The sequence below is a fragment of the Lepeophtheirus salmonis genome, chromosome 14, assembly GCF_016086655.4.
Source record: "Lepeophtheirus salmonis chromosome 14, UVic_Lsal_1.4, whole genome shotgun sequence".
NCBI lineage: Eukaryota > Metazoa > Arthropoda > Copepoda > Siphonostomatoida > Caligidae > Lepeophtheirus > Lepeophtheirus salmonis.
The window spans coordinates 17120587-17137461 of NC_052144.2; the positions used below are offsets into that span (position 1 = coordinate 17120587).

Sequence of the window (16875 nt, forward strand, 5' to 3'; positions counted from 1 at the left end):
GGTCTTTCTGTTGGACGCAACCAGCCGTAACATCATCAATGAAGTAGTTTGTTTGGTGGTGGAGACATAATAGTGGTCCTCTGCTACATCCTCAAATGGCACTACTAGTCAAGGTCTTCTCATCAGAAAAGATCACAATGAGACCATAGTTCCCTAAAGGTAGTTCAGGGTCTTTTTCCACACTTAAGTCGGACTTTTATCTGCTGTTATGTCAACAGAGGGCGTAGAATACACCGCTGAAACTTTCCTTCTGTCTTTTTTAGAGCCCTAGACACAGCTGAGGGGGACTTGTTCATCTTCTTGGACATGTTAGCAATTTTTTCTTGGAGGCCGACTTGAGACAGTTGACAGACACATAGGGTTTCCTGCCTACTCCTGGAAAGTGTCTGAGATCCTCCCGCACCTACAACCACATGGATACATTATAAATCGTCCCCAGTCTGTTCCAAAATGTCTCTCTGGGACAATCCCGCAAGGAGGAGACCTGCAATTTCAATCTTCTTCTCGTACTGTGTCCTAGAACAATTTTTTTCTTAGCAATCGACAGCATATTATGTGTTCTACAACATTCCTCATTGGAACATTCTAAAAACTATGACTCGGAACTTCTCAAAAACTCCACAAGTAAGTTGAGTAAAAAATAAAGGTTGGACCGGTTTTTAAATCGGGGTTAACTTTACTAAATCTAAAATATAAATAACTTTTTTACGGTTAGTCAAATGTTCCACTTAATTAAGCTAAATTTCCAAACAATTTAACAAAACCTTACATTCCAAGTTTGTCATTCTTTCTATTTCTTCATCTGTATTTTAAGCCTCTTGTGGTGCCTTCTTCCTTTCTTGATTTGAACAAATGTTTTAGACGTCTCTTTATAGGATTGACTTGTTTTCTTGTCAATGGAGGAAGCTTCTTCGTGAGCTTCTTTGAAAATTTTTGATTCACGTAGAAAATAAATTCATCCGTTCATATTTTTCTGAATACCTCACAAGTAGTCATTAATTTACAAAAAAACTTAATTTCTTATCTTAATAGCCACAACATAAAGCAAAATACAAGAGTTACGACAATTTCTCCAAAAACTCACATCTCTCTTTATAAACTCTTCATCACTTGATCGTCTTTGTAAATTGTCTTCCACAAATTTATCAACTTTTTTATTCAAGCATTTGGTTTCATTAGAAGTAATCTCCTGAATACTTTTGACATTAGAGTCAATTACTTCAATGATTTTAAGAAGTTATTTTCTTGTTCCATTAGGATGTTGATTTTTTAAGGTATCTTAAATTTAAACAAAATTAAACACAAATTTTCTTTTATTGTTTTTAAAAATGTGTAAATATTTAATTTTTTTGTGTGTGTGTTTGTGTAATGGGTATGTGTGAATTAATAAAGACCTACTGGAAAAAAAAGAAGGAACCCTTCCAATTCTGGCAACACAAAAAAAAAAAAACTGCTTTTACAATATAGTTACTTTTAAGGTCCAATGTTGTGTCTCTGACACTTTAAAATGTTTCTTTTGATATAAAAATAACATTTGCAAATTTCAAACGTCCCCCAAACCAATTGAAAAATATAATAAAATTCAAGGAGTACAAATTAATCAATTATTTTAGTTTATTGATCGATTTTCACGAAAAGAATACAAGCCTGCTTTTACGTTGATACATCACATATATGACTGTATTTATTTCTTTTATTTATTTCATGTAACCTTTAGATGATGATACTATATAGGTTCATACATTAATCAAGTAAGAAAGTTTTTAAAAGGTAGAGTAATCACTGCAACAATCAATTTACTTAATACATATATTAACTAAATGCTTTGCAACTCTTTTTGACTCTGCTTGTTAGATGAATATGAGTTCCTTTTGATTGCTCCATTTAAAAGGCTTTAGAGTAAACGTATTACATTATAACTAAGATTGATGCTAAAAAATCTATCCATTTTATATAATCACTTAAAAATAGCCCTGTATGATCTACCATAATGGTTCTTAATCTTTTTATAGTGCACCTGAAAAAATTTCAAGTCTCCATGCAACACCTTCTATTTTTACAACACTTTCAAAATTTGTACATTTTTAACAGAATGAAATGTACAAAAACTAAAATGACTTATTTACTATACATGATTTTCATTTCTTTACCAAATTAAATTAATTTATGTTGCCATCATTTTTAATGTATTTATACATTTTGACAAAAGTATAAATTACCGGGTGGTCCATTGACATCTGAGCACTTACAAATTCAATAATTAATTAAGGTTGAGTGATTCAAATTAATTCATATTTCGATATATTAACGCATAAACAATTAGTTAAAAAAACCTGAGCTTTCTAGCTTACGCAAAAAATGTCAAAAAATGACGCTGGAGCGTGATCGAGAAATTTCCATTCCCACACTTCAAGCAGTTGGGTGTCTCGAAGACCTCCATCTACGCCGTCAGCAAATCTGAAACGTTGTAGAGGAAGAAGGGTTCTATCAAAAAGGCCAAACTACACTCGGAGGAGTTAAAGAAAACAGACAAGGTCAATCCCTTCAAATCCATGGGGGCCCATGTAAGAGATGATCTCGGAGTTTTACAACAGACTGTTCAGAGAGCTATCAAAAAGAGGGTGGATAGAGCCTTTTGAGGTTGGAAAGGACACTTTTGACACCAGCAATGAAAGAAACATATCTCCTCTGTTGTAAGACTCTTATGAAGTAGTCTTTAGAGTTCTTTTGAACTCTTTTTTGACATTTTTGGCCCTTTACTGCCCTGATGCCAGACCGCTCCACTACACCTTTTAGGTACAGTCGAGGGGAAGGTCTGTAGTGTCAGTCATCCAAACACTGAGACCTAAAACCACTTTAAGCCAGCACTGGGCCGCCATGACAGATGACTAAGGGTGATAATTTTGGTAAGAATAGAAAAGCGTGCGAGGAGAAGAGAAGAAATACTTATGGCATCATTGATTAAATAATATACATCTTCTTCTATCAATCAAGAACATTATCAATCCCGCCTTTATTATTCAATATTAATAAAATATTAGATGGTGATAGTCAATAGAGAACTGAATAAAATGCCTAAAATAACGTCGCCTTCTGTCTGGATTTATGAAAATGGAGGCCCAGGAATTTGGAAAATACTTAACGGATGAGAAACAGATGGCTTGTCGGATTTGTCGATGTAAATGTGCCTTTAGTGTTCTGTCTAGAATTACACGCCACTCATTATCTTCATCTCATATCATATCTCAAGAGCATGGATATTCATCTAAAAAATCAAGTTAATGATGAATACATCAAGTAAGACTTTAACTCTGATCTCACAAAGATGCTTATTGCATGTATATACCCTTATCCATTGCTAATCATCTACGTTCACGGGTAAACCTATTCTTTCCCAAGGAACCATCATTAAATTAATGGAGGATGTTGGTACTGATGTCATTTATAGAAATACATATAAAAATGCTTTGAGTCATCCACACCAAATGACGATCAAGTGATCAGTAAAAAGTATTTACTAATATCGAAATGGAACTTTGAATTTTGTACTATCTAACAGTAAGTATTCAAATTTTTTTTAAATCTAACTCTAAAATATGATTCTATTTTAGCCAAAATTATCAAGAATTATGATACACAACTCATTCAATGGCAAAAAAAAGTGCTTAAATGGTCACAACAGCGGGAGCATTAGCTTTGGATGGTTCGCAACTAGTTTGTCTGAGACTAGTTTCTTCACTTAAAGACTTGGGTATGATCATTAGGGTTTCCAATATTACATAGTCAATAAATATTACTTTTTTATCACTTAAGGCTTAGCTATGATTGATAGGCTCCAAGAAATGGTGTTCGGAAAACTCATAAAAGGAAAAAACAACTGCCCTAATGGTCACAACAACGGGGGTAGTTACATTGGGTGTAGCATTATAATTAGCAATTGTGTATATCCTTCATGATAATAGTATGGTGCTATATAAGCATAAGTAACGGGGGAAATATATTTTTTTGATGCTCATAATAAGGAGTAATATTGCCGGACATTACTACATAATTATCTTTTGCTCTAAATCTTTAAGATGGATTTATTTCTAACATTTTTTTTTATTAGTATATTTATTGTCTAATTTTATGATTTTGACACTTACTTTATTATTAATAATTAGTTAGATCTCATCCGTTGAGATATATCTATCCTGTGCACAATTGTATATAGCAACTTCCACATGAAGAAGAGGGGTGATTATCTTTTTGATTAAACTCCATGTCTCGTTTGTGTTTTGCAACCTAAAGTTATGACAAATTTAACTGGATTCCGGTGTCAGAAAAGAAAATATTATTTGGATCAATCTATTATTTCAATATTCTGTATATATTTTGATATTAGTTATATAATTCCAATTGTTTAATTTTGTATATTTAACATAAATGTATGATGTTATATTTTTTATTATGTAGATTATATTTAATTAAAGCCTTCTTTTTTGGAACATGGAACTTCAAATATATTTCGAAATACTCTACTTTGTCGTTTCATTAGCTATTATTCTAAGAATACGGTTCTTAATGAATTACAATTTCATGGAGTGTGACGTTATAAAATCTACTGTAACGGATAAAAAACGTCTAAGTAGATACGTAGTATACCTTCATTAAAGATTTTGCTGATAAATACATTCGTTATACCCTCAAAAATCATAAAAAAGCAGGCAGATGATAATCACATCAGAATTTTAAATAAATATACCATATGTATTTTTTCCCCCCTTCTCCTTGCACGCGTTTTTCTCTACACTATTATCAACTTTACAGATGACTACATCCGGAGGGGTTACCAAGCCTTCTGCCACCACCAGGGAGCAATCATTGCCGCTAAGGGCAGCTACATAATTAAGAGAGCTCAGACACACATTTATTCATAGTATTAATTTTGTTGAAAGTGCCTTATTAGTTAATAAATTATATTTTGTTGGATGTTTAAAATTCAAAGTGTTCATATTTTTAAAAAACCACTGGCTATAATATTAAATTTTAAACATTTTGCAAAGGCAATGTCATTTTTTGACAAAAAAATATTAAACATTCGACAGTTAGGTGAAGAGTGAACTCTCCTTTCAACAAAACATAGTCACAGGGTTGCCTAGAGGGAGCTCGTCTACCACAGTTATAGAACCAGTCTTCAAAGAAATGTAATTCATTAAAATATGTAACTTCATGTTCATGCTAAAGATCTCATGAGCAATGTTTTTGTGTAATTGGTGATTGAGAACACCTGATCTATGAAATTAAATTGATATATGATTTTGACCTCAATCTTCCACCTTCATTATTTTCATGTATGTGACATTTTTAAACTATGCAGTAGTCCCTGTTAATAAATGATGTCTTGAGTTATAAGTTAAAAATAAATGATAGATGACGTCAAGAAAAAATCAAGGTGAAAAAACTGCATCACAAGTGTCAAATTTGATTTTAAAGAAGTTCAATTTTCTAAGCCTTGACATGGGGTTATCAAGTTGCATTTACATGATTACACTGATGGGAGCAATGTTCATTAATTAAAGTCAATTGTTTAGATAATTCGAGGTTTCTTTTAAAAAACTATTGATGTTACATTACACTATTTACTAGTGATGGGACAATTCCAAAAAAAAAAAAAAATCCCAATGCAGATTCCAATTATTTAATGTTTTAAAAAATAGTTAAAAAATACCATTTTGCTTATCAGGAGCGTCCACAAATTTTGCTTGGTTTTTATGGAATTGTTTTGGACAATTAAATTTTTAGACCAAAAATTTCAATATTACAATTTGATACTTTAAATATTTCAAAAACCCAAAGATGGTCACAAAAAATTTAATTTTTTAGAAAAATATTTCAACAATAAAATTTGTAATATATTTTTTGAAAAAAAAATTTAATTATATATTTTTTGGAGAAAAATTTCAAAAATATATAGTTACTTACAAATTTTTTTTTTAAACTTGGAATATTTAATTTTTTTGAAAAAAAATTGAAATATTATTTTTTCGGAAAAAGAAAATTCTAATATTAAATTATCTAGTAATAAGCAAAAATTCCTTGATTTTGGTAAAGTTTTTTTTTTTTTTTTTTTTTCAAATATTCAAACACAACATTATTTTCTCGATGCCGATCCCGATTCTGATACCCGAAAAAAACACCCGATTCTTCGATTCCAGATTCATATTCCAATAAATATTCCCATCACTACTATTTACGTCAATGGGTTTTTTTTTTAATTTGATGTCATATGTGCTATTTGTTTGTTATATTGCAACTTTTATTAAAGGTATTGAATGTCATTGCATTCAATATTGATATTTTCTATTTATTATTTATATTTTTTAAATTGAGAAAACTATTTTTCAATATTTATTGTCATAAGTGCATTATTTCATTATTTTTCTGTAAATGATTTTACAATTTTTCATTCAACTTTGAACTTTTTTTTTCAAATAGAGTATAAAATAAATCTCTTATTGTATATCTATAGTTTATAGTATTTTAAAATTTGAAAAGGACTCCTTACATGAGACAAGAGTAAACTAATATAATATTATTTCCCTGATTTAAATTAATTCATTTTTTTAACTCAAGGATTTAAACCAATAACAGTGCATTTATGATTTATGGAGTTGTAAAAAAGATAATTTATAGGTATGTCAAATAAAAAAGATAATTTATAGGTATGTCAAATAAAAAAGAAAAAAATATTGAAAGCGGTAGTCTTGACAATTTAAATAATGTTTGAGAGAGCTCAAGAAGATGTGAGAGAAGGAAAATATCAACAAATTCCACACAGAAAATATCGGATTTCAGCAATATACACCAACGAATTGACCTTTGGACCGTTTACTGGAAGGAAATGAAGGGTGTCACATTCATATCGCTTGAAATGACGCGCAAAACCATTACTGAAGAAGTAAATTTCGTTTTTGGGATCTTGGTTATCTCTTCCCCTTTCTATGAGGTACCGAATATTCCGGCGATTATAGGTTCAATCGTGAAAAACTACCTGTAGGAGAAGATGTTAACTGTCGACCACATCGGCCATTTTATGAAATAAAGGAGATAGTGGGGCCTATCCAAACGTTTTTCAATGCTCTTGGAGGAAAAGGGGAGGTTTCCATACATACAATTTTAGACCAAGATATTCAAAATGACGACAGATTTTCTTCTCATAGACCCATTGCCCGTATGGGAACCATTAAATCAAAATGCATCCCTTCAGCGATGATGTCATCCAAATTATCCCAGCCATGAGCACGATTTAACCAAGGAACACATTGGACAATCCCATCTTCCGATTTTCCAGCCTGGGAATCCTGTTGGAATCGAAAAATTATATTTTTTATGACGTCGACAACCCCTTTCTTTCATCGTCTTAACATCGACATGTCCAATAAAAATTACAACAATATTTTTTTTTTTTTGTACATAACTTAATAAATATATTTAAAATGTCTCCAACATGGCGGTATTCCTGATTTATTATTCAGGAGGTTAGGCCAATAAACTCATGGAAATAAGTAAACCTAATCCGTAATTTTTAATCCGAGAAATAATTTGAAATAAAAATCAAAATTTGGTTAATTATACAAAAGCATAACCTTGATTTTTTTTGCAGGGGTTTTTCTTAGAAAAGAAAACTTTTTGAAAAATTTTCATTAAATTCTTTTTGGAAGAGACTAATATTGACCCCATAACATTTTTTTAAAAAGACAATTTTGAAAAACAAAAAAATCATACAATTATACCAATTGAAAGTTTTTTAGACAAAAAATATTTTAATATAACCCCTCATACAGATTCCCAACTTCTAGCTATATAAGAACATGTAGCTCTTTTTAATTAAGTTTGAATTTTATTCAAGTCATTTAACATCTTTTTTAATGTTATTTTTTTCCATTTAATTTTTTCATCAACCGCCTTTCTTAAACATTAATTTGATATTAATTTAATATTTTTCGACTCCATTTAGAAGTTATAAACCTTTGTAGGTATTTGACTTTATCACAAAGAGAAAAAAAAACTAAAATATTAAAAAAATGTAAATAAAAAATAATTGTTTTTAATGTGATTAGGATTATAAACTTTCATAGAAAGCAATACTTGAATACCTTTCCATGTGTCATTAATTAAATTAAATTCAATGTTTTTGTTGAAAATACATATAAAATATTGATGTACAGGGTGAGGATCCCTGGCAAGAAGATCTTCACAGTGGACGCTGTTCTGAAACAAAAAAATGATTGCTTCTTGGCGGAATGAAAAGCTCAGGTCGAGGGAACCTTTAAGGACTAAACTTCCAGCTCAGATCATAGTCCAACGGCAACAAGATGCATCCCTACTTCTTCAAGGCGAACGAGACAGTCAACACGGACGTCTTCTACAACACTAATCCGGAACATACTTTCATTTCCATGAAAAAAGCTACTTGTAACTCTTAAAGAGAACTGTGCCAGAATTTACTTTATTATTAATAGTTAAGTTAGATTTCATCGGTAGAGATATATCTATCCTGTGCACAATTGTATACAGCAACTTCCACATGAAGAAGAGGGGCTTTTTGATTTGATTAAACTCCACGTCTCGCTTGTGTTTTGCAACCTAAAGTTATGACAAATTTAACTGGATTCCGATATCAGTACAAGTAAATATTATTTGGATCAATCTATTATTTCAATATTCTGTATATATAATTTATTGTTATTAGTTATATGATTCCAATTGTTTAATTTTGTATATTTAACATAAAGGTATGATGGTATATTTTTTATTATGTAGATTATATTTAATTAAAGCCTTCTTTTTTGAACCTGGAACTTCAAATATATTTCGAAATACTCTACTTTGTCGTTTCATTAGCTATTATTCTGAGAATAAGGTTCATAATGAATTACAATTTCATGGATGATCAAAAGTATTGAAAGTAACGGGGAAAATATCTTTTTTGATGCTCATAATAAGGAGTAAATCGTGTGACGTTTTCAAATCTACTGTAACGGATAAAAAACGTCTAAGTCAATTATACGTAGTATATCTTCATTAAATATTTTGCTAATTAATACTTTCGTTATACCCTCAAAAATTATAATAAAGCAGGCAGATGATAATCACATCAGTATTTTAAACAATGATACCATGTGTATTCCCCCCCCCCCTTCTCCTTGCACGCGTTTTTCTCTACAATATTATCAACTTTACATATCATATTAACATTGTATCGTCAAAATGTAATTTTATAACAAACGTCTCATTGCTTGCTCAAACTGTTTTTGCATTCATTCATATTATTTAACAAAATATTGATATAACAGCTGACATTCACAACTAATGTATTAGAAAATGAGTATAATGCTTCATTTTAACAAACATTATGTTAATTTTGTATACACAGTAATGTAAATCTTGTGTATTTATTAGCTTGCCCGGTTTTTTGTTTATGGAATTGGTTATCTGAAGAATGAAATTTATTTTCTTTCGTAACTTTCATTGTTATTCAACTCCTAAGTAGTGAACTTCCTTTCCTAAAAAGATCCAATTATTTTCAAAACATGATTGAACATTCGTGTGTGTTCATAAAAGACAGAGAATAACCTTGAGGATTTATTGGGGAATTATAATTGTAGAACTTACAATTTGTTGGACTCAGAGTAGAATTGGGGATCGATATCTGAGTAGTAATTCTTGCCAATGTTCTAGTGTATTTCCTTTCCCCCCTCATCCCTTGTCACAGGTCATTGCAGCAGATTGTCAGGGTTACCATGTTGATTTTCAGTTTCTTTTTTTTAACATGCCCATTTTCATCATTATGACTACGTATGGAAAATGTTATCATTTTTTGTTATGGAAGAGGGGAGAAGAAGAAAAGAAAATGAAGGATTTTTACCAGTGGGAACATAGCTAGAATTTTACTATTCTGAAGTTATCCTTTTTTTTTTTTTAATTTTGAACACGAATTGTAAATTGTGATGAATTTAGTTATATTTTGTGAATTATTTTTTCCCAAGTTTGTTTTAATTTTCGTTACCTATATATCATTTAGCACTTTTACTTGAAATATATATGTTATGTGAAGAAATATGAGGGGTTCAGGCACTCTGGACCCCTCATTACGGGCCTAATATATATATATATGTATGTATATTTTGTGTACAGGTTGTAACTTGCATAATCAGAATGTTCAATAAGTTGATCAGTAAAAAAAATCCATAAAATCACTTTTTTAAATCATTGAAGGAATCTAAAATATTTTTCATGACTTGCAAGTTTCCTAATTTTTTTTTTTTAACGTAGAACATTTAGCCCTATTTGAAGTAAACAGTTGAACAGAAAGTTTCAAAAAAAAAAAGGAAAACTGCAAATCATTGAACTCATCTTAGAATCCTTCAATTATTCAAAACAAGGTATACAATAATGTTGTTCAAATACTATAAATATTAAAACTTACGATAAAATCAGTTTTTAAAATTTATCAAACAAAAAAAAAAAAAATTTGTGAAAGGGTATATTCAACACGTTATAAATTGTACATATCATAAATCATAATAAATTATTTAATTGCAAAATCCGTTACTTTTTTGTTACCATTTTATAATGAATGATGATATTATTTCATTTTGTCTGCTAAAATTACTAATTTATTGCATATATACAAAGGATTTAATAACATATATTTTAATTATATACTGTAATACAGAAAGCTTATCACTTAGTAGTTTTCATGGAAAAATAAAATATCTGGCATCTCATTGTTTTGGTTTTAAATTGTACAAACTACAACTTATATAATAAATGCCATCAAGAGTATTAGATTTTTTTGTAAATATTTATGAAGCATTAACATTTGTTTACCAATAATATCATAAAGGATGCCATAAATGTTTATGTAAAAAAACAAAAACAAGGAAAACCTTATAAATTTAAAAAGAACTCTTATTTTTATTGGTATACAAACTAGTTAGTATAGACAAATCCGTTTTTGATGGTGTTTTATTTCTAAAAAGAAAAATATATCTTATACAAGAGGCTTGTAAAAATGATTAAATATCATTTATTAAGTTTTTTTTAAATTTAGAGAATAATTGTATCAAATAATTTGTAATATGTGTAAGCAAGAAACAATATATTTTTGATTAGCTATTGTTTTTCCTCATATTGCTTCTTATTACAAATAATGATCTTCATTCCATATCTGAACCTTTCCAATTAAGAATAAAGAAAAATGAATGAAATGGAAGGATGGAAAATAATCATCTACTCAGCAGTTCCTTACTTTCTACGTGAACAATAATTGTAGGATTGAAGAAAATTTAAAGGAAAAAAAATAATCAATAATAGCTTGATAATAAGTTCCAGTCAACACTTCTTACTTAAACTTAGGGCATTTTGTCTCTTTGAAAGAGATTATGATAAAACTTCAACAACTGAAATGAAGTAGTAAGTAATTTCAAAACTTAAAGAAGTCCATAAACCAGTTAAATAATATATTTTATTATAAACTACTCTAAATTATGACATTTCATTTTTTAGTTTCCAAATAATAGTTTATTTGACATATCAAATATTATTCAAATCGATGGAGAAACAAAATTGAAAAAAGTGTACATTTAGTTTAAGATATTTTCTTGGTCATATAGATTAATTTTAGTACTACAATGTCTACTTATATTAATTGATGCAACTTCATCTGAGCAATAACGAGAGTAGTTAATTAAGTAGTATCAAGGAGATTTCAGTAGTTTCTAATATTATTCAATGTTATTATTTTTAAATACACTTGATGAAGTTTCTGTCGATTTTTGAGAAGTTTTTGTATTTTATACAGAATGCGTCAGATTGTAAGATTTAGAGGTTCATTAACAGTGGCTACAGCCTCTCCAGGAAGACAGAAAGTAGACGACCACACAAAATTATCACTGAAGACTTCTGTGCCTAAGAGTGGGGCCAAGGAGAACCAAGAGGCGATGAAAGAGGTTGTCAAGAAAAAATTGAAAGATAAAAAGGGAAAATTAAAGTTATTTATTTATCTCTGTTTCTCCGTTTGTCATTTTATCTCGAAACTATCTCTAAATGAAGATTTAGAAAGAGGGAAAATAAGAGAGAGAAAAGTAGTACTTTGTCAAATGTGGATTGGAAACCAATCTTAATATTTGCTACCTAATTAAAATAAATATTTTTATTCAAATTTTTAAGCCTAAAAGTTTGGATTTCTTATGACATTTTTGCAATGAAAAAAATATATTCCCTCATTACTGAAGAATTTCTTCAAAGACAAACTCTAAAATACTTATTCATTAATATTTAATAAATTTATGATAATTAGAATGTAAAGAAATGACATATGTTATATTTCAGTTTTCTTTATACTCAAGTCTTGTCAAAAAAAAAAAAAAAAGTTGATTTATCTTTTATCTACGAATATTTTTGAAACCGGATCCTGTGCTTTCGTTTTTGCTTGTATAAACGAACAAAAAAAAATTATATAACATACATAGGATATATAACTTCTGTTTTATGTCACTTATTTTGTATAGGCATAAGTAGGTGTTAAACTAATTTTGTCAACATTAGATTCAAAGACATATTTTTTAACTCCATAGTTTTAAAAGATGAGATTCTTATCAATTCTGTTGAACAAATATATTTTATATCTGAATCTTTGTGAAGAAGAAATCCATTAAAGAAAAGTAAGAATACATCTGTGTTGTTCGGTCTACACTTACTGTAGTATTTAAATCGGCATTGGCTTTGGAACTGCTACTTTACCTTATGTTGGAGCACCTTCGACTGATCTACTTCCCTTCTTGATCATTTGGGAAGAACGTTGCAACAAAACCACACTTTATTATGGTACAAGAACAGCATGTCTCAATTTGATCTCCTGATTCAAAATATGGCGTTATTTATTGTCTACTAGCCCCGCGGCTTTTAGAAAAAAACCATCAGTTTTTTTTTCTATCTTGCGCTATTTTTAAAGTTCAACGCTTTCGTAAGCGCTGGGTGTTTAAGATAGAGATACAATATGTGGATATATCGTAAAGCCCAATATTGAAAAATTCTAAAACTATTTTTAAAATGTCTATACCATGCTTATAACTCGAGTTATAATTGTTTAAAGTTGAAAATATGTGCTTCTTAATCAGAGGCTCAAACATTCAAGACGAATATATTCAAAAAGTTTAAAAGTATCTCATTGGTTAGCTGAAAGTATGAACTTTAATCTTAAAAAAAGAGCTTCCCCCAAAACGCTCAATATCGTTCTCAATTTGAGATAAGGCCTCGACAGTATTTGAAGGATAAAACTCATTTTTATATGATCTCATAAGAAAAGTCCATAAATTTAGACTTCCCTAACTGGGAGAAAGAGAAACAAAGAGAATGAAGGAAAGAAAGAAACTTAGCGCTAAAGCTTTGAAATGAAATCCGAGACTCCTGGCTCTTGAGATTAGGATCCTGAATTATGGATCGGTTTTCGTGAATAGAGGAGAGTGCTTTGGTAGGGAGGAATCTCTGGCAACGAAATCCCCGCTGGAAGATCCACTTCGATATCAACTTCTATTGAGCCTTTTCACTGACGTTATAATTTGCGTCATAATGGAAGGAGACTCCATTTTGGGGGCTCAAAGTTAATATTTTTGTTAAATAATGTTAAAAATTTCCATTTAAATCTTGATGAAACTCCATCAAATGGCTTTAAAAATTGAAAGACTTAACATCTGCCTTGAATACTACTTGATCCCAATGATAAACAGTGATATTTGAATTTATTATTATAATTATAAAACTTGGTTATTTAAGCCCCCTAAATGGCTTCTGTTAACAATGCTGACGTCATGTGAAAACGATCTATTCAGTTACTGCGTATAAGTTTTTAGTGTAATTTGTTTAAGTCTGAAGAAATTCAATTAGATTAATATAAATATTTGTTAATTTAGATAAATATAATTGAGATGACTAGGATTTTCGTCTGTATATTTGGCTGGGAAGATCCCTCTTCAGCCCCCAACAATAAGCCGCCAACATTGCGGTGTTACACTTTCCTCGATTTCTTTTTTCCATAAAATGAATATCTTGGCGAAACCTCTCGCCGTCTCATCGATAACGTCTCCAAGATTTTCTAGGAAAAAGTATATGTGAGAACTAAGGAAATGTATTTTTAAACTAATGTTACAACCCAAAACCTTGTAAGATGCTAAAATATCTTTAACAAGTTCTTTGTAGTTGTGGGCCTTTACATTTCCTAAGAACTACAGACACCCTTTTTTTTAATGACAGCCATACTGCACGCTCTAAGATTAAGAGTTTTTCTTCAAATTATCTACTTGTCATTATTTTTCTTATCTGTGGTCAAACAAAAATACCTTCTTTTATTTTTGCAATGCTAATTTAGGGAAACATTATTTTCAGATATGCAAATCCTTCTCCATTCTTGTCCAAAGCTTTCACAAAAAATTTCATTAAACCCAATCTCATATGAAGTGGAGGAAGAAATATCTTTTTGGGATCAACGAGAGAATCTTTATACAAGATAGTTCTATCAGAATTTGCATATACTTGAATCTATTTAGAAAATGATGTTCACTACTCGGGAATTAAATGATAATGACAACTGCTAAGGAAAAGAAAATTCATTCTTCAGACTACTTATTTTTTTAAACGGGCCAGCTAAAAAATACACCGTATTTTCCTCACTGTATATATACACACATAAACACTACTCTACAAGTCACTCACTCATTTACTAGTGAACATACACCCCGGGATGAACATTTTTAGTTACCATCAGCAGGTGAAAATAAAATGCCAACTTATTTGAGGGTCTGTGATATACCTTACCGTTAGAATGCCTAACTTCAACATTTCTTACCAATCCATCAGAATCAGGAAAGTTACGAATTACCGATCCTAGAGGACAGACCTTTCTATCTTGGATGTTATCAACCAAGACTACAACGTCACCTTGATCTTCCACATTTAGATATTACTTGTAAATTCAATACATATTTTTTCATCCATCGGTTTATAAAATGTTTTAGTAGAATGGTTAGTTTTTTCCAGTGTGATAATGGTGACAAATTATTTTCAATTAGCCCATCTGGCAGATTAGCTATGTTAAGTTTTGCTCGAAGATTTAATCTACGTGCTTTTTTATCGTTTTGGCAGAACGTTGATTATTTAATAAATGTGGACTGTAATTATTTCTTTAGTATAATATATATTATATTTATTTCCTTTGCAATACATGTAAGGCACACTCATTAAAATCTACTTCCTAATACAAGAGGAGAGAATACTTTTAAATGTTTCTCTAATCACAATTCAGTGCTGCCATACACATATATGTATATACAAACGAGTGAAGACCTTATATAATTTTAAACGTAGCACTCCAAAATATTGAGCTAGCCATACATTAAAAATTTAAAAAAATTAACACAATTTAAGTTAAAACACTAAAGGCATCAGGCTCGTCTACGGTCATAGTGGTTTACTATATCTATGACATTCTTTCGGGCGTACCTTTTACACTAGCTGCGATTTCGATCCTTTTCACATATCTAATTATGAACAAAGTAATTACATTTTCAAGAAAGAAGAAGTTACTTTTTTTTTTTTTAAATATAATTTTAGATGTTCTTCAATTAACAGCAATGGATTTAAATGTAGTATGCTGTAGAGATACACATTTAATGCTGTTTGGATTCGTTCCCTACCATATTTCTAAATATATTACATTCTATCTGTTTGTTTTAATGTAACAAACTAGAATTAATATTTTCAAAATATTTATTTGACAGAAACTGCATGAATTTGATTGCTTTATATCAATTTAATGTTATTTATGTATTTAAATATATATGTATATTGTGCAGCCTGCATATATACTTTTATATATAAATAAATGTACCTAAAGGTAATATATTTATCTCTATAAATCATTTTTTATTGTTATATTTGTATGTTCCAAAGGGTGAGAGATAGAGATCAAAATCTAATTTATTTCCATGTAGGTATTTGATCAATGATGCACTTAATTTGTTATTTTCTACTCAGATACATTTTCCCACAAATTGCTTTGTTTTGCATTCATTTGTTAATGAAGGTTAAATAAAAAACAAATGCTGCGATGAAAAGCCTTTAGGTTTATGTAAGCATATGCTTTGATTTTACCAAGAACACACAGCAACGTAGCGTCAGGTCAACCGGGTTATATTGGACAAATATAAGATTGTACACTGTATATACATATTTGTAGTCAGCTCTCATTTTCTTCAGGCTTTTCTTTTTAAAAGTGTTCATAACGATGATGGGTTGAATTTGAATAACCTTTTGTTAAATTGTGGAACAGAATGGGCACTCGTTAAAGCGTGAATCTTTGCCAATGTTCATTTTTCCTGAATTATTTCTGCTATATGAAACATCTGTTTTAAACCTACATAAGAACATCAATTTGAGCTCTGTACCTTAATTGGTTATGGTCCATTATGTCTCTTGAACGTTTTGTAGTACCTTGATCTTTGACTTTGCCCTCTCAAAATTTAATGGTATCTTACTGTGTTCATATATAATGTTCTTACTCAGTTAAACCTTATTGATCTCTAACTTTTGTTGTGATCCTAGTGACCAACAGACAAAGAAACAAACAATGCAAAAAAATAACCTCTGTTCAGCTTTGTTCGCGGAACAGAGTAGAAAAAATGGAGAAATAGAAAAGGTAATTTTAGAATTAAAATCGTCATTAGATGAAATTTTTTCAAAAGAAACATGAATGCCTTTGATGTATCAAAAAATTGTCTAACAAAAAAAAGTCAAACAACTTCCCTGTATTTTAATTTATATATATTATTATTT

The 16875-nt window shown here is 29.9% G+C and overlaps 1 protein-coding gene across 6 annotated transcripts in view; it reads right to left on the minus strand.

The window, feature by feature from the left end:
- The window catches only part of LOC121129701 (uncharacterized), a 371351-nt gene that overhangs the window by 306193 nt on the left and 48283 nt on the right, over nt 1–16875 (minus strand). Inside the window, exon 8 of one of the 6 annotated variants that reach the window (XR_011783464.1) lies at nt 6618–7343. The exons of the other annotated variants lie outside the window; for them this stretch is intronic. The gene's annotated coding sequence lies outside the window, so the exon portion shown is untranslated. Of the gene's footprint in view, nt 1–6617; nt 7344–16875 lie in introns of those variants that run through there. 6 annotated transcript variants of the gene reach the window in all.